The sequence below is a fragment of the Phocoena sinus genome, chromosome 15 (assembly GCF_008692025.1).
Source record: "Phocoena sinus isolate mPhoSin1 chromosome 15, mPhoSin1.pri, whole genome shotgun sequence".
Taxonomy (NCBI): domain Eukaryota; kingdom Metazoa; phylum Chordata; class Mammalia; order Artiodactyla; family Phocoenidae; genus Phocoena; species Phocoena sinus.
The window spans coordinates 24,903,282-24,922,411 of NC_045777.1; the positions used below are offsets into that span (position 1 = coordinate 24,903,282).

General features: G+C 39.1%; 1 protein-coding gene and 1 long non-coding RNA gene across 8 annotated transcripts in view; one reads left to right on the forward strand and one right to left on the reverse strand.

Annotated features, from left to right (window-relative positions):
- The window catches only part of ASIP (agouti signaling protein), a 118,340-nt gene that overhangs the window by 36,217 nt on the left and 62,993 nt on the right, over positions 1-19,130 (reverse strand). The window lies entirely within an intron of this gene.
- On the forward strand, positions 7,565-11,906 carry LOC116739861. The gene is made up of 3 exons (XR_004345724.1): positions 7,565-7,854; positions 8,852-8,949; positions 11,361-11,906. It is a non-coding gene; the product is annotated as an uncharacterized LOC116739861 (long non-coding RNA).

Consider the following 19,130-nt stretch of genomic DNA (forward strand, 5'->3'; position numbering starts at 1 on the left):
TTTTTTTTTTAGATTCCATATGTATGTGTTAGCATATGGTATTTGTTTTTTTCTTTCTGACTTACTTCACTCTGAATGACACACTCTAGGTCCATCCACCTCACTACAAATAACTCGATTTCATTTTTTTTAAGGCTGAGTAATATTCCATTGTACATATGTGCCACATCTTCTTTATCCATTCATCTTGTCGATGGACACTTAGGTTGCTTCCATGTCCTGACTATTGTAAACAGTGCTGCACTGACCATTGTGGTACATGTCTCTTTTTTTGTGTGTGTGTGTTTTGCGGTACGCGGGCCTCTCACTGTTGTGGCCTCTTCCGTTGTGGAGCACAGGCTCCGGACGCGCAGGCTCAGTGGCCATGGCTCACGGGCCCAGCCGCTCCGCGGCATGTGGGATCTTCCCGGACCAGGGCACGAACCCATGTCCCCTGCAACGGCAGGCGGACCCTCAACCACTGCGCCACCAGGGAAACCCCATGTCTCTTTTTGAATTATGGTTTTCTCAGGGTATATGCCCAGTAGTGGGATGGCTGGATCATATGGTAGTTCTATTTTTAGATTTTTAAGGACCCTCCATACTGTTCTCCATAGTGGCTGTATCAATTTACATTCCCACCAACAGTGCAAGAGGGTTCCCTTTTCTCCACACCCTCTCCAGCATTTATTGTTTGTAGATTTTTTTTTTTTTTTTTGCAGTACGCGGGCCTCTCACTGTTGTGGCCTCTCCCGTTATGGAGCAAAGACTCCGGACGTGCAGGCTCAGCAGCCATGGCTCACGGGCCCAGCTGCTCCATGGCATGTGGGATCTTCCCAGACCGGGGCATGAACCCATGTCCCCTGCATCAGCAGGCGGACTCTTAACCACTGTGCCACCAGGGAAGCCTCTGTTTGTAGATATTTTTGATGATGGCCATTCTGACAGGTGTGAGGTGATACCTCATTGTGGTTTGATTTGCATTTCTCTAATGATTAGTGATGTTGAGCATCCTTTCATGTGTTTGCTGGCAATCTGTATATCTTCTTTGGAGAAATGTCTATTTAGGTCTTTTCCCCATTTTTGGATTGGGTCATTTGTTTTTTGATATTGAGCTGCATGAGCTGCTTTTATAGTTTGGAGGTTAATCCTTTGTCAGTTGTTTCATTTGCAAATATTTTCTCCCATTCTGAGGGTTGTCTTTTGGTCTAGTCTATGGTTTCCTTTGCTGTGCAAAAGCTTTGAAGTTTCATTAGGTCCCATTTGTTTACTTTTGTTTTTCTTTCCATTTCTCTAGGAGGTGGGTCAAAAAGGATCTTGCTGTGATTTATGTGTTAGAGTGTTCTGCCTATGTTTTTCTCTAAGAGTTTTATAGTGTCTGGCCTTACATTTAGGTCTTTAATCCATTTTGAGTTTATTTTTGTGTGCGGTGTTAGGAAGTGTTCTAATTTCATTCTTCTACAGGTAGCTGTCCAGTTTTCCCAGCACCATTTTTTGAAGAGGATGTGTTTTCTCCATTGTATATTCTTGCCTCCTTTATCAAAGATAAGCTGACCATATGTGCGTGGGTTTAACTCTGGGCTTTCTATCCTGTTCCATTGATCTACATATCTGTTTTTGTGCCAGTACCATACTGTCTTGATTACTGTAGCTTTGTAGTATAGTCTGAAGTCAGGGAGCCTGATTTCTCCAGCTCCATTTTTCTTTCTCAAGATTGCTTTGACTTTTCGGGGTCTTTTATGTTTCCATACAAATTGTGACGTTTTTTGTTCTGGTTCTATGAAAAATGCCATTGGTAGTTTGATAGGGATTGCATTGCTTTGGGTCTTTGTTGCTGTGTGCAGGCTTTCTCTAGTTGTGGGGAGTGGGGGCTACTCTTTGTTGCGGTGTGTGGGCTTCTCATTTTGGTGGCTTCTCTTGTTGCGGAGCACGGGCTCTAGGTGTGTGGGCTTCAGTAGTTGCAGCATGCGGGCTCAGTACTTGTGGCACACAGGCTTCAGTAGTTGCAGGACATGGGCTCAGTAGTTGGGGCACGCAGGCTCTAGGGCACGTGGGCTTCAGTAGTTGTGGTGTGAGGGCTCAGTAGTTGTGGCTCGCGGGATCTAGACTGAAGGCTCAGTAGTTGTGGTGCAGGGGCTTAGTTGCTCTGTGGCATGTGGGATGTCCCTGGACCAGGGCTTGAACCCATGTCCCCTGAATTGGCAGGTGGATTCTTAACCACTGTGCCACCAGGGAACTCCTATTATTGGTTTCTAACCTAATTGCACTGTGGCTCCAGAATGTGGTCTGTTTGATACTAATCCTTTAAAAATGTGTTTAGGCTCACATTATGGCCTAGCATTTGTTCAGTTTTCATAAATATTCCAAGGGTACTTTAAAAATGTTTTCTGTAGTCACTAGGTGCAATGTTCTTTTTTTCTCAGTCCCAAAGAGTGTCCCCTTGATCTCCAACAGCTTAGAGATCATTTAAATCACAACAACGGAGAGGCTGTTTTTCCTGATGCCAGGCACTCTTTGGCACTTAACTCTAGAAAGAATATTTCCCAAAGATGGCACCAAGCACCCTTTTGCCAGACATGTTACAGAGTCAATAAAGTCTCATTCAGAACTCACATTTTCTGCCTTAGCACATATTTACACTGTTTTCCTTTCTGTGTTTGCAGATTTCAGACTCTACTTTGCCTCACTCATGGTCTAGTTCTTTCATCACTCCTCAGTGGCTTTGGAGGAAGCAGATTTTCACAAAAACTTTTGTGGTTATTGTTTTTCAAGGAAACATGTGATAACCAGCACTATGCCTAGTATTAGTAGGTGCACAATAATATTTGTTGAATGGAAAAACTAAAAATACAATACAATGTCAAAACTGAAGCTCGTTTACTAAAAATTGTAATCAAGGCAGAAGATCTCATTTAAATGCTTAATAATTAGAATATAAATTAATACAAATTTAGAACATAATTTACAAATTGCTTAATTATTCTTTTTCCACTGAGAATATCAACTAGCTATCATTCCATCTTTAGTCATAGAATGCACACATGTGTGACACACAGACACAGGATTAATGAGTGATGGCAGATTAAAATGAATATAGTGAAGGCATATCGTGACCTGGGGTTAGATTCTAATGTCAGTATAGGGACTTCCCTGGTAGTCCAGTGGTTAAGACTCCGTGCTCCCAATGCAGGGGGCCCAGGTTTGATCCCTGGTCAGGGAACGAGATCCTGCACACTGCAACTAAAAGATCCTGCACGCCACAACAAAGATCCTGCGTGCTGCAACTAAGACCCGGCACAGCTAAATAAATAAATATTTTTAAATAAATAAATAAAGTCAGTATATATAGTGAAAATTGCATATAGTCAAAATTGCCCTTGAAACCCCTTAAGAGGATGCCATGTTGTCTTCACATATTTTACACAGCCAGTTTTTCCTCTAATGTTCGAACAGATTGCTGTTACTTCAGTTAAGCACCACATTGAAGAGTTGGTTTGTATTTAGGGGCCATGATCCTTTAACCATTAGACTCACAGTTAGCTTGGTAAAAAGCTCATCAGAAAGAACTGAGACAGCCTGAGTGCAGCAAAAATAGAAATGAAGTTTTCTCTCTCCTGAGAGCAAGGAAAATAAAGGGAACAGTGAACAGGCTAGAGAAGAAACATAACCTGGCCTGAAACAGTTAATCACTCCTAGTTTTTTTTTTTTTTTTTCAACTGTTACTAATCTGCAGTGTCTCTAACTAGATTTGTACTTCACAAAGCTAACCTATTACTCTTCAATACTATGTGAATTACATCCTGCACTCCCTTGTAGCAAATCACCCTTTGTAGCATTCGCATTTCAGATAAAAGGTCGCAGGCCAATAACCAGAGACAAACGGACCCAATTACCCGGCTGCCTGACGCCAGCTGTGACTGTTTTGAAATAATGCAGGAAGAAGAAGAATGCAAGACCTTCACTACTTTGATCCTTATCATATACCCCGGACTGCGAGCCCCGCAGATAAAATCTTCTCTGATTCCCAAAGGAGGGGGGGACACAGTTATTGAGGCGCTAGCCTGCTGTGTCTTCCCTTCTGTCTGGCAGAAAATTAAAGCCATCTCTCTCTTCCTCCAAAATCTCTGTCTCCGTATTTCTGTTTGGCATCGGTGCACAGGGAAGCCGATATTTCCGCAAGAAAATGGGGGCTCGTCAGGGATCTGCTCTGGGGCAGGCGGCCCGCAGGACCCCTCGGCTTGATCGGAAACTCGGGGATCTCTCTCCACGCCAGTCTCCTTTGGGAGAGCGGAGGGTTGGAGGATATCTCTGAGGCCAGATCGCCAGGGACTCCTTGCTGCAGAGCTGTGCCGTGATCCCACCCGGCCCACCGACTGGGCTGCGGAACTCGGAGGCTGCGGCGGAGAACTGGGGAGAGGCTGACCTAACAGCTGCCAGGCTTCTTTTGCCTTGAGGACAACTTCTCTTCTCTTGCCCGCGCCGGCCTGGACTTCCACTCTGAGAAAACACTAAATATTGGAGGATCAGAAAGAGGGCGTAGGCAAGTCGCGACACACCCGTCAGCACCTACGTGAATCTCCCCGAGTGCACTCCGTGACTTTTGACCGTCCCCTTACGGGAACTTCGGTTCCAATTTTGGGATTTCCCAGCAAAAAGAAAATCCTGATGTGGAATTCTCCCTGCAAAGGGAGATTCTGATGTAAGGCGCTGCTTTGGGGCAACGGTCCAGGTCGAGTGGGATTTGGAAGTCACGTTTGGGCGGGTCTCCGCCATGTTTCTCCTTTTTCTTTTTGAACATCCCTTTGCTGTTTTCTTTTACGGTTTATGTTTTATGTGTGACTTCCAGCTGACAAGGTGAACGTTTATGTTTTGATTTGAGCGCGCTAACCTCTAACGTCTGTTACCAACTGCTCCAGTCTAAATGGGAAGCGCTTCCTCTAAGGTTCCACCCCCACCCGGGAACCCTTAGGGAAAATTTTAAATGACAGGTCGACCTATAGCTATGATCCAATGACAAAGAAAAATGGTCTGAAAATGGGTCTCCTACAATTAGATCTTTATTGCCACAGGATAGGAAAGATGGACTGAGGTTCCCTTATGTTCAGGAATTTATGCCTCTTCTCTTATAATCCTGTTCTAGGTGGCTCCATAATCAAAAGCCTGAGGAGTCGGGAAAAAAACAAAACGAAAACAAACATAAAAACTACCTCTCCTGACATTCTAAATGATCCTCTTCTAACTTCTCCCAACTCTCGGGGAGGGGGAAAACCAAGCTTCCGCCACTCCTGCAAGTTCCCTCACTCCTTCAGATTCTTCTGATCAAACTAAGACCCCACCTCTTCAGAGGGACAATCCCTGATGGGACAACATTTTATCAGCCAGTCTACCCCTGTTATCAGAGCCAATTTGAGCACTATCTGGTTTAAATTTTAGCTATGAAATCATGACCACAGAAAGAGAAAGATGATTTTCGACAGTATGGCTACAATATTCTTTAGACTGGAGAAAACTGGTTAAAATAAAACTTTTCTTAAAATTGCAAAACCAGTTCTTTTTGCATGTGCAGTTAGAAAAAGCTAGCTGGTTAAAATACTTTTCTTCAAAATTCTGACCCTGAGAGAACAAAAATATGCCTAGGACAAACCTTGAAGTTAACTCTTATCATGTCCTTGAGCTACAAACGTAGCCCACTCTGCCTGAGACTTCAGCCTTGCGTTAATTAGTAGAACTTCAAGCCAAGAGAAGAAAAAAAAAAAAAAAGAGGCAAAGAGATATTTTAAATCTCAAGTGGAAACTCTCAGATCTCTCTCTGTCTGGATATATGTGTATGTCTCAGTATGTGCTTTTGTCTTTGGATAATATTGCTGAGGTTAATTTGTAAATGAGCTCTATTTTTTTTTTTTTTTTTTTTGCGGTACGCGGGACTCTTACTGTCGTGGCCTCTGCTGTTGCGGAGCACAGGCTCCGGACGAGTAGGTTCAGCGGGTCATGGGCTCAGCCGCTCCGCGGCATGTGGAATCCTCCCGGCCCGGGGCACGAACCCGTGTCCCCTGCATCGGCAGGGGGACTTCCAACCACTGCGCCACCAGGGAAGCCCTGTAAATGAGCTCTATTTAACTGGCTTAAAAGTCAGCGCTTACAAATCAAACAATTCTAAATACAAGAAAAATTAAATAAATTTCAGGTTCACGTGAACTGGGAAATATTCAGTATTAAATTAGGACCTGGTATTAATGTTTGTTTGTTGATCTAATTAATATAGACATGTCTTTAGAGCCATCAACCTTAAGTATATTACTTTTATTGTGCCTAGGTTTAATATAAACTAAATAAGATCTTATATCTGTTACAAATTTGTCAGCAATGAAAATAACTCGATGTGAAGAAAATTTAAGAAAAAAAATTGCAAATGAGATAAGAGTTTTGGGTGAAATTTTTAGGAATAATTATGTTTTATGAATATTTACTTAAGAATGATCTTTCCAGATGTTTGATGACTTGAAATTTTAGAGTTGTGCTAAATTAAGTTAAAGGATGGAAGTTTATTAAATAACCAGGCCATTTCCAAATAAAATAAGATATTAAAACATTAATTATTGAATATTGGCTTCCTTTTACAGAGAAAAAAAGGTTTAGAACTATTAAAAATGTGTTTGGTGCCACACTGAGATATTTTCTATAAGAAAGCACATTCTTCAAAAATTATTATTTGGATGTGTGTTTACCAATCTACAGAGTGCTGATATAAGAGACAGTTCATGGTTGCTTAAGGAAAGTAGGATGTGTGTTTTTAGTAAAGAAGGTATGAGGAATGGAATTGCATTTTATTAAGGAAAAAGGAAGTAGATCTGACTTACAGGTGGCTGTTTCTGAATGGAAAAATAAAGTGATGGATACAGAAAGTGATAGAAAAGGTTTGTGGAAAGTGGACCCTGAGAAAAGAGTTTTATGCACGGTACAAGTTTTCTTAAGATGTTGAACTGCCATGGATGACAGATTTTAATCTTCTTTACCTTTTAAGTGATCAGTTCGATATTCGGCTTTAAAATCTTTTACTGTTACTTTGGCTAAGTGAATAACTATTGTTTCACAGTGATGTATGATCTTATCTGACTGAGTGTTCTAAACTCTTTTGATTTTTTTTGATAAAACATCCCAAATCAAATTGTAATGAAGTTTCTTTGACCTCTAGCTAACTTTGGGGTGCTTCAAAGGGCCCCTGAAACATCCCAAAGAGAGATATTACACTAATTAGGTTCATGTGGTATGTTAAAAGTACATGGGAAGTATTGTCAAATGTGTAATAAATCTTCTTAGGTTATATTTTATGGTAACTGTTACTAATATAGATAGTCTAGAACTTATATGGAGTTTCAAAAAAATTCTGATATGTCCTGGTAAAATGTTATCAGTTATAATTCTAGTTATTATCTTGTGTCATGTCACAACAGTAACCAAGTTACCTTGTTAATTACATTATAATCAGAATTTAAACTTGCATTAAGTCTTTTGTCATTATAGACGCTTAACGGTTTCACTCTGATGCCTTTGCAAAAATTCTTCCTCTTCAAGAAGATTTATAAAAAGGACTTTTGGATAAACACAGGTTTCTGACTTTCAGACCATAATGCTAAACTGGATAAAAAGAAGCTCTCCTCCTCAAGCTACTTATGGTTTACAACGATTTGGTAATTTACACCTATGGGCAAAATTAAAACATTTATCTTTTCTCTCTATCTGCTCCCTCCAGAGACTGGAAACTCCTAGGTCCCCAGCACCTTTATCAGATAAATTAGGAAGGCTACCTCACTAACAGGTACAGAAATCTCAAGGTATTTTCGGGACCCTGAAAAAGGAGGAATTCACCTAGATTTGGTAAGCGAAATCTGTGACAAGCCCTTGGTGTGACGTTCCTGAGAGGTCTTTTAATTTAATTTAATTTTTTTTTTTGCGGTACGTGGGCCTCTCACCGTTGTGGAGCACAGGCTCCGGACGCGCAGGCTCAGCGGCCATGGCTTACGGGCCCAGCTGCTCTGCGGCATGTGGGATGTGGGATTTTCCCCGACCGGGGCACGAACCTGTGTCCCCTAACATCGGCAGGCGGACTCCCAACCACTGTGCCACGAGGGAAGCCCTGAGAGGCCTTTTAAAAGTTCAGTCTGAAACTCCTTACAGTTTCAGCAAGCAAAAAGCCTATATGGTTAATTACAGTTATATAAATCATCAGGCCAAGTTTATTGAGACTAGACTGAAATTTGGTTCTCTCTCTCTTAAGAGAACAAAGTTTTCTTGGAATGCTGCTTTAATAACAGACTATATAAATTTATTTGCCTTTAAGTGATTTACACTTACTTTTAAAATCTTTTGTTACTTAGGTAAAGTAAATAAGTATTATTTCATAGTGATCTATGAAGATTATGGCACATGTAGATAAAGTTCATTATGCTCCTACAAAAATTAACCCCTCATTGTCAGACTTTTTCCATCCTGATGTCCTTAAAACATGACAGTCTACTCCTAAATCAGGGAATTTAAAATGGGTAAACAATAGCTGTAAATCAAACAGTCAGGGCTATGGAAAATCCAAGACAGCTGCTTGGCTTTTTGTGCTCCCTGACAAACCTCGTTTTTTATTTGATGGGATAAAGCCTTCTGGGTTTTTCAGGGTTAATGCCCTCACAATGAAGAAAAAAAATTATGTTTTACTGAATATTAAATTCTAGTTTTGTTAATTAAGGTGTTTACTAAGACTCACTTCCCGGATAGTTCCTTGCTGTTATGTTATATTGCTAAAAAGTTTAATTGAATTATTAAAGGACACATTCTAAGTTTGTTTCTAAAGCTTATCTCAGTAATCTATTTTTGGATGAAGATCAGATGCCCACTGACCTACAACCAGGGGATTATACATACTGGAAAAGACATAATTTAAAGGACTATCTCCAAACTGTATGGAAGGACCCTTATCAGGTACTCTTTTTTTGTTTTTTTGTTTTTGCGGTACGCGGGCCTCTCACTGTTGTGGCGTCTCCCGTTGCGGAGCATGGGCTCCGGATGCACAGGCTCAGCGGCCATGGCTCACGGGCCTAGCCGCTCCGTGGCACGTGGGATCTTCCCAGACAGGGCATGAACCTGTGTCCACTGCATCAGCAGGCGGACTCTCAACCACTGTGCCACCAGGGAAGCCCCCTTATCAGGTACTCTTAACTAGCTCATACACAGTAAAACTAAAGGGAATTAACTCTTGGATTAATTTCCACTCACAAAGGGCCCCTGCATTGGACTGGCCTATAGGGAGGACTGCTGACCTCAAAATCACCTTAAAACAACGCTCAAACAGAGGAGAAACTACACTCACACCAGGATGAGAAAAAGACAACATCAGAAGTAAACAGCTTACCAAAGACCCTGGACCTGACTCATCTGTTCATTTATAATGTTTTCTTGACTTCTTGGACCTTTGCATATGTATCAAATGTTTTTCTATCATAGGCATGATCCTATGCTAGTTTTAAAAATCAATCCAATTGTTGGGTTTGTGGCCAGTTACCTATGTCTAGTACTTCTGGGTTACCTGAGTGGATTTATCCACTCCGTGGCTCTAATTGGTTGACTCTTAGGAAATTTATCTTAAAAGGAAAATTATACTCATGTTCAAGCCACTATTGATATTACTGGATGAGATCCCCTCACCTGACCAATTAATAACACCTGCTCTGACCCTTACCATAAATATGAATTTTCCTCTATTACTCAAAGTTCAATCAGAGCAACAAGCAACATTTCAGCCAAGGAATAAAACCTCCCACAATTATGGGATGGATTTATATAATTAACACCACGCTATGGTAACTTAAGGTTAAAGGCTCCTCTGTGCTGGGGACAATTAAATCATACTAAGGATAATCAGTCTAGTAACACTAGGAAACTGGGCTGAGTACCTTACAGACAATGCCAAAATATAATTTCCCTGAAGCATAGGGATTGGTACAGAACAGACTAACACGACCTGGGATATACTGGGCTGCACCTAATGGAACTTCTTGGCTTAATTCTTACTTATGACTTTATTAATACTGCCAGCTATGCTATTTGTATTTTGCCTATTTCAAAAAAAAAAAATGATTGTTTCTTACGTTACCAAAAGTGTAACTGAGCCTCTGATAAAATGATGATTTATAGTTCCATATGAGATCAATGATTGCAATAGTCTAACTCTAGATATGAGAAGAAGCAACAAGAGGGAATATTGTCCTGGACCATAAGAGACTAGGAAGACAGGTGTCCAGAGACTTTTGGATGCGAGTAAAGGCCTAGTCCAGTAACAGCACATGGAGTGGCCTATCAGCCAAATCTTTGCCAGACCTGGGAATGAGCATTCCTAGCACCATGGGACAAAATGGTCATGAAATGCCCCAAACCATGGTTGAAATTATGACCAAAAAGGGGTCCTGCTGACTGAAAACTGACACTTGCCGTCTACTTCTACAAGGATTAAATCATGAGCTGCTGTAGCTGGTGACCTTCAACACCCGCTACAAGGAGTTCAGGGTGGAGATCTGAAATGAGGCACTCTATGCTCTGGGAAAAATTGACAGGACAGGCCTTCAGATAGTTAAATACTTTCAGGAGAAGATTTTACGAGCCCCAATTCTTGCATCTTCTCATACCTAGAGAAACACTGACATCATTAACGGTGACACTATGGTGTGATTTTAGGCAAGTTCTTTTATTGCTAAGAACTTGAGTTTTCTGAGCTGCATTAGATTTGGGATGCCACCAGCCGTTCTCAAAACAATGTCTGTTGGCAGCTGGTAACTGCAACCTTACTTCTTAAAGGTCTCCTCTTGTAACTATTACACTTTTAGATGATAAAATTGCTTTAGATCATATATTAACAAAAAGAGAAAACACATATGTAGTGACCAATAGCTCTCATTACTTATATGTTAATATCACATCAAAGGTTAAAACCTACTTTGATGAAACTAGATAACCAGCTACCTGGCTACAATTCTCCCCAAAGTGCCAGGCCTAGACTGGGTTTCAGGCTTATTCTCCTAAAAAGAAATGAGATCTATTTTGTCTATTAACATTTAGGTTGTCGCTCCTCCAAATACTTCTAACAGGGTCTGTTACACCTACATCAATCACACTGGGCTAATAGAAGAGGACATAAAATTATATATATGAACACACCAAATGGCTCCATTCCTTTAGACAGGGTAACCCAAGCACTGACTCTATCTAGATCAGGATCAAAATTACTACCAAAGGGAACATGGCTTTTAATCCTGCTTGGGACCCTGGCTATAATAATTCTTTTACTAATCTTTGGCTTCTGTTTTTTTAAACTACTTGTTAAGTTCTGTCTCTTCCAGATTACAATAGGTTCACATCAAGATAATGATGATGCAAAGATTCCAGCCATTTCTCAGAACAGATCCTGCCAAAACAACAACAGAAGGTACCCTGGGGCCCTTAATCAGACAGGGTGAGAGCTCTGTGACCCCAACTAGGTAGGGTTTACGAGCCCCTTGCCAGCCTAAAGAAGCTACAGAAGACAGACTGTCATCCCTCATCCTCCCAATAAAGATTTCTTGGGGGTCATGTCTCTCAGGGGGGATTTGAAATATGAGATAGATGGGCCCCTGGGCTGGACAGCTGGTGTTTGTCAAGTGGAGCAAAACTGAAGTTCTGTCCTCAGCCAGACATGAATGACGCCTGTTTCCTTTCCTCTGTTGATATGGAGGGGATGAACTAGCAGTGGGGAATTTGTTGCAGCAAAAATAGAAATGAAGTTTTCCCTCTCCTGAGAACAAGGAAAATAAAGGGAACAGTAAACAGGCTAGAGAAGAAATATAACCTGGCCTGAAAGAGTTAATCACTCCTAGTTTTTGTGTTTCTTTTAACTATTACTAATCTATAGTGTCTGTAACTAGATTTGTACTTCACAAAGCTGGCCTATTACTCTTTATTTTTTCCACATCTTTATTGGAGTATAATTGCTTTACAATGTTGTGTTTGTTTCTGCTGCATAACAAAGTGAATCAGCTACATGTATGCATATTTCCCCCTATCCCCTCCCTCTTGCACCTCACTCCCACCCTCCCTATCCCACCCCTCTAGATGGTCACAAAGCACCTAGCTGATCTCCCTGTGCTATGCAGTTGCTTCCCACTAGCTATTTTACATTTGGTAGTGTATATAGGTCAATGCTGCTCTCTCACTTCCTGTGTCCTCAAGTCCATTCTCTGAGTCTGCATCTAGAGACAGGACAGGAATAACCTATTACTCTTTAACACTATGTGAATTACATCCTGCACTCCCTTGCAGCAAATCACCCCTTGTAGCATTTGCATTTCAGAAAAAAGTTCGCAGGCCAATAAACAGAGACAAACGGACCCAATTACCCGGCTGCCTGACGCCAGCTATGACTGTTTTGAAATAATGCAGGAAGAAGAAGAATGCAAGACCTTCACTACTTTGATCCTTATCATATACCCCGGACTGCGAGCCCCGCATATAAAATCTTCTCTGATTCCCAAAGGAGGGGGGGACACAGTTATTGAGGCGCTAGCCTGCTGCGTCTTCCCCTCTGTCTGGCAGAAAAATAAAGCCATCTCTCTTCCTCCAAAATCTCTGTCTCCGTACTTCTGTTCGGCATCGGTGCACAGGGAAGCCAATATTATAGCAAAATGAGGAGATAGCAAATTCCTCCTTCCCATTTAACACTCATAATAACAGTATTGAGTGGAACAATGGAGAAATCCCCAGCACTATTTAAGTCCCTCCCTCTCTTCCTTCTTTCCTTCCTTTTTGCTTGCAGTATGAAGGAGTTTGTAAGTTCTCTGTAAAGAGGTATCTTCAGGCATCTTTAACAGCCTTTTTATGATACAAAGTCTTAACTCAAAAGAATGGATCTTGAGTGACAGCATGTCTGACACTAGGGCAGGTAATGAACTAAGCAATTTTTGGACTGGGTTGACTTTCCTGAAGGTCTAAAATCACACAAAGCAAACATCTAGGTTCTCAATGAGTTTCAGTATATTAATTCATTCAATTTCAACAAATTAAAATATTTTTTAAGCTTCTATTTTGTGTCAAGCATCATGGGCACTCAAGATACTATAGTAAACAATTCAGACAATTGACCACTGAGGTGATTGTTCAATCCTTTTGGCAATTTCTGCTTAATCCTTTACTACTCTGTAAACCCCTCTTTTTTTACATTGCTCAAAGTGAAGGGAAAATGAGTTAATAGCAGTGTAAGTGATATAAATAGCAGTCCAAGACTCAGGTTACCATCTTATAATCCTTACTTATTAGCTTTCTTACCCTCTAGAAAGATCTGGATATGGCCTAGCCAGCAGTAATAATAATAACAGCTACCAAACAGTGATTTCTTACCATGTGCCAGCCACTGTGCTAAGTACTTTATATATCTTATCTCAATTAACTCTCACAATGACCTTATAAACTAGGAATTATTCTCATTTAATAGTTGAGAAGACAGAGGCACAGAGCAGTTAAATGACTTGTTTTGAACTATTTGAATATACTGCCTCTCAAATTTCCCTTACACCACACAGAGGAAAAGATAGTTGTTAAATGCATTATAGGTGTGCAGCCCAAGGAAAAATAGGCAAAATAAGTTATAGAAGATAAAATAAGAATATAGAACATTACAGATTTTAGAAGATTTTTTCCTGATTTCAGGGAGCTCATCTCCCATCCTCCTAAGATGAGTCAAGGAAATATTTCAATGAAGAAATAGGAATAGAGGGGTTCAGTGTCACCCTGAGGTCAGACTGCAAGTCAGGGCTGAGATTCAAGCCTCCCAGTACTGAAGTGGCAGTCACTCTTCTCTCCCTCTCAAAGGACCCCAATTCTGCCCCAATTTCCCATTTCTTCATTTCTACCCAATGCCCCCATAGCCATTCTATGAACTCCAGAGGCACCACAGAGACCCTAGTCTGATTTTCTCCAGCAAACAATGGGACAGAGTTTGCGGAACTTGCCTTAGAGCCTCTGTAATCTTGGGTTTAGGAGAGTTTGGGTTGAAAGTGGGAGCAAGAGAAAAATTCCATTTCCAGTTATGAAAGAAAATCTTTAGGGAAAGGTTTTATGACATCTCAGGGACAACTGGAATGAGGGGCCATCTATCTGAGGCACAGCCCATTTGACAGACTTCCACCACAGACATTTCCTTGTTTTTACAGAACTAACTGGCTCATGAATTGTTGAAAGATTCAATGCTGTATAACGAATAATAGGAACAAATACTACCACTGGGTTTCATGGGTATTATGAACTTATTGGAGATGCCAAAAGGCACTGTGGTTTAACTCTACTGTTTACTATTTGAATTCCTATAGTAGTTGCACAATGAGATAGAATTAGCCTCAAGTAGATTTGCCTGGTTGTTGCCTTTTTTGTTACCTATTTAACACACCTTCTGACCCCGTAAACTGGGTTAGGACTCCCCAGTATATATTCTCACAGCAACCTGTACTTTCCTTTCTTTTTTTTTTTTTTTTTTTTTTTTGCGGTACACGGGCCTCTCACTATTGGGGCCTCTCCCGTTGTGGACTACAGGCTCCGGACGCGCAGGCTCAGCGGCCATGGCTCACGGGCCCAGCCGCTCTGCGGCATGTGGGACCTTCCCGGACCGGGGCACGAACCCGTGTCCCCTGCATCAGCAAGCGGACTCTCAACCACTGCGCCACCAGGGAAGCCCCTTTTCTTTCTTAGAGTGAATAAAATTATAATTATTTGTGTGATGTGTTCAGTGCCTGTATTTCTCTTCTATAATGTAAGCTCCACGAGGGAAGGCATTTAAATACATTGTTTGCCACTGTATCCCTAGGTCCTCATGCAGGGCCTGGCCCCAGAGATGCTCAATTAATATCCAGTGAGAAGTGAATGAATTCGTGATCTGAGAATCACAGAATTAAGAACTGAGCGGGGGGTTTCCCTGGTGGCACAGTGGTTGAGAATCTGCCTGCTAATGCAGGGGACACGGGTTCGAGCCCTGGTCTGGGAGGATCCCATATGCCATGGAGCAACTAGACCCGTGAGCCACAACTACTGAGCCTGCGTGTCTGGAGCCTGTGCTCCGTAACAAGATAGGCTGTGATAGTGAGAGACCCGTGCACCGCGATGAAGAGTGGTCCCCGCTTGCCACAACTAGAGAAGGTCCTTGCACAGAAACGAAGACCCAACACAGCAAAAATAAATTAATAAACTCCTACCCCCAACATCTTAAAAAAAAAATTACATGATATGTAAATAAAATGAACTATAGGTAGGTGTTACAATAAAACAGCACAACACAAACAAACAAAAAACAGTGGGTTCCCCGAGCTCAGCATTCCTCTCATGTAAAACATTTCACCATGTTTGCAGACAAGCATCTGGGTCCTCTGTGTTGCCCCTGTTGAATCTGAGGGCAAGGGGAACTGATGCAAAAGGCTGATGCTTATGCTGCTTGCTGTTTGGTGAGTAATAAAGTACTTTGACCCAAGAGTCTCATGTCTCCATCAGCACCCACAAAACAACAATAAGCTAACTTATCAACTTATAAGTAGGTTAAAATCAAACCCTAGATCTGACGTGCATGAGAGTTCCATTTGCTCCATGTCCTCACCAACACTTGATATGATCAGTCTTTTTAATTTTAGAAATTCTAATAGGTGTGTATAGTGGTATCTCACTTTGGTTTTAATTTGTGTTTCTCTAATTAGCTTATTTCCATCTATATATTTCCTTTGATAAAGTGTCTGTTAAACTATTTTGCCTATTTAAAAATTGAGCTGTTTGTTTTCTTATATATCCTATTATATTCTGGAAACAAGTCCTTTGACAGGTAAGTTATTTGTAAATAATTTCTCCCAGTCAGAGGCTTGGAGTTTCATTGTCTCTAACAGTGTCTTTTGAAGAGTAGAAGTTCTTAATTTTGATAAAGTCTAATTTACTAATTTTTTCTTTTGTACATTGTGCTTTTCATGTTATATTTAAGAAAACTTTTCTTAACTTCACGTCACAAAACTTTCTCCTATGTTTTATTTTAAACGTTCTATTGTTTATCTCACCATACAGCAAGATTTTACACTTATGTCTACAATTCATTTCAAATTAATTTTTGTATATGGTGTGAGGTTATTGGTTGGAGTTCATAAAATGAACTCCAAATGGTTCATAACCATTTGCTTATGGTTATCTAATTGTTCCAGCACTAGCACCATTTACTGAAAAGACTATACTTTGTAACTGTTGGAAATCAATTGACCATATATGTGTGAATCTATTCCTGGACTCTCTATTTTGAACTATTGACTTATTTGTCTTATTCTAATACTACACTTTGTTGATTACTTTCCAAGTCTTAAAGTCAGGGAGAGTAAGTCCTCAAACTTTGTTCCTCTTTTCAAAGTGTGTTGGCTATTCTATTCTACGTTCTTTGTATTTCCACATGAATTTTAAAATAAGCTTGTCAATTTCTAAAAAAACTCCTGGGATTCTGATTGAGGTTGTGTTGGATCAATATGAAGATAATTGATATTTAACAGTACTGAGTCTTCCAATCCATGAACATGGTATATCTCTACTTATTTAGAGTTTCTTTAATTTCTCTCAGTAATGTCTTATAGTTTCAGTATATAGGTCTTGTATAGATTTATCACAAATAATTTAATATTTTTGATGCTATTATAAATGATTTTTTTTTACATTTCAATTTCTATTGCCTCTGCTATTATATAAAAATTCAATTGATCTTTGTATATTGATCTTGAATGTTTCAACCTTGCTAAAATTAGCAGTTCTAACAGACTTTTTGAGGGTTTCATTGGATTTTCTACATAAACAATCATGTCTTCTTCAAATAAATACAGTTTTAATATTTCATTTCCAAACTGGGTGAATTTTATTTCTTTTCCTTGTCTTACTGCATTGGCTAAAACCACCAGTACGACGTTGAACAAAAGAACAGATTCCCTTGCCTTGTTCCTTATCATAGAAAGAGACATTCAGTCTTTAATCATTAAATATAACATGAGCTGTAGGTTTTTGTATATGCCCTTTATCAGATTGATGAAGTTCTTTTCTATTCTAGATTGCTAAGATTTTTAAAAAATCAGAAATGGATGTTGGATTTTTTCAGATGCTTTTTAATGCATTTATTGAAACAATCATATAGGGTTTTTTTTAGTCTGTAAAAATGGTAAATTACATTGTTTTGAATGTTTAAGCAAACCTTGCATTCCTGAGATAAATCTCACTTGGGTCATAATGTATTATCCTTTTTATTGCATTGTTGGATTTGAATTGCTAAAATTTTGTAAAGAATTTTACAGCTATATTCATTAGGTATATTGGTCTTTAGTTTTCTTTTTTTGTAATGTCTTTGATTTTGGTTTGAGAGTAATTCTAGCTTCATAGAATGAGTTGGCATACATTCTCTTCTTTTTCAATTTTCTGGAAGAGTTAGTGTGGAATTGGTATTATTTCTTCCTTATATCTTTAGTAGAATTGACCAGTGAAGTCATTTGGGCCTGAAATTTTCTTTGTGGGAAGAGTTTTAACTATAAATTCAATGTCTTTAATAGGTTTGGGAATATTGTTATATGATTTTGTTCTTGAGTGAACTTTCATAGTTTTTGTCTTCCAAGGAATTTGTCTATTTCATCTAAATTGCTGATTTATTAAAAAAATAAATTGTTGATTTATTGGTATTCCCTCATCCTTTCAATATCTGTAGACTCTAGTGATATCTCTCTCTAATTTCTAACTTGGTAATTTAGGTCTTCCTTCTTTTTTTCCTAATCAGTCTGGCTACAGGTTTATCAATTTTATTGAACTTTTCAAATAATCAACTTTTATGTTCCTTTATTTTCTCTATTGTTTTTTCTCTCTTCTGTTCCATTAGTTTATGTTTTAATCTTTATTGTTTCCTCTTTTCCTCAATTTTATTATTTCCTTTCTTTGGGTTTCATTTGCTTTTTTTTTTCTAGTTCTTTAAGGTGATTTAAGAAATTTCTCCTTTTCTAATATAGGAATTTAGCAGTATAAGTTTCCAAGTACTGCTTTATTGGCATCTCATAAATTTTATTCAGTTCAAATATTTTACAACATTTCTTTTGATTTCTTCTTTGACTTATGGATTATCTATAAGTGTGTTATTTAGTTTCCAAATACTTGAGCATTTTTCAGAGAACTTTCTGGTATTTATTTCTGATTTAATTACACTGTGGTCAAAGGGCATATCTTGTGTAACTTAAAATTTATTGAGACTTATTTTATGTTCTGGAATATTGTCAATCATGACAAACATTCTCTTCTTAAAAATAATGTGTATTCTGCTACTGTTGGATGGATTCGTCTATAATTACCAGTTAGGTCAAATACCAGTTGATAGTATTATTCAAGTCTTCTATATCCTTACTGACGTTTTTCTGTTTGTTCTATGGATTATTAATATAGGGATGTTGAAATCTCTTACTATAATTGTGGATTTGCCTCTTTCTTCTTGCAAGCCTATCAGTTTTTTATTTCATGTATTTGGGAACTCTGTTGTTAGGTGTATAAACGTTTAGGATTGTTATATCCTCTTGGTGAATTGATCTCTTTATCATTATCCCTAGTAATATTCTTTGTCTTGTAATCTACTTTATTTGACATTAATAGAGCCGTTTCAGCTTTCTTTTGATTAGTGCTAGTATAACATTTTCCCATTCCTTTACTTTTAACTTATTTGTGGTTTTGTATTTATAGTGAGCTTCCTGGAGGCAGTTTGCAGTTGGGTCTTGCCTTTCTATCCAGTCTGACAATGTCTACCTTAATACTGATATTTAGACCATTTAATAATCATTTAATGTGATTACTTATATGACTGAGTTTAAATCTACCATCTTGTTCTTTGTTTTCTATTTATCTCATGTGTTCTTTGTTTCCCTTTTCTGTTTACTTTTGGATTGAGTATTTTTTATTTTATATCCTTTATTGGCTTATTAGTTATAACTTTATTATGTTATTTTAGTAGTTGCTTTAGAGTTAAGAGTATATACATCTTTAATTATCACAGTCTACCTTGAAGTGATATTATACCACTTCACATGTAGTATAAGAAACTTAAGGACTTCCCTGGTGGC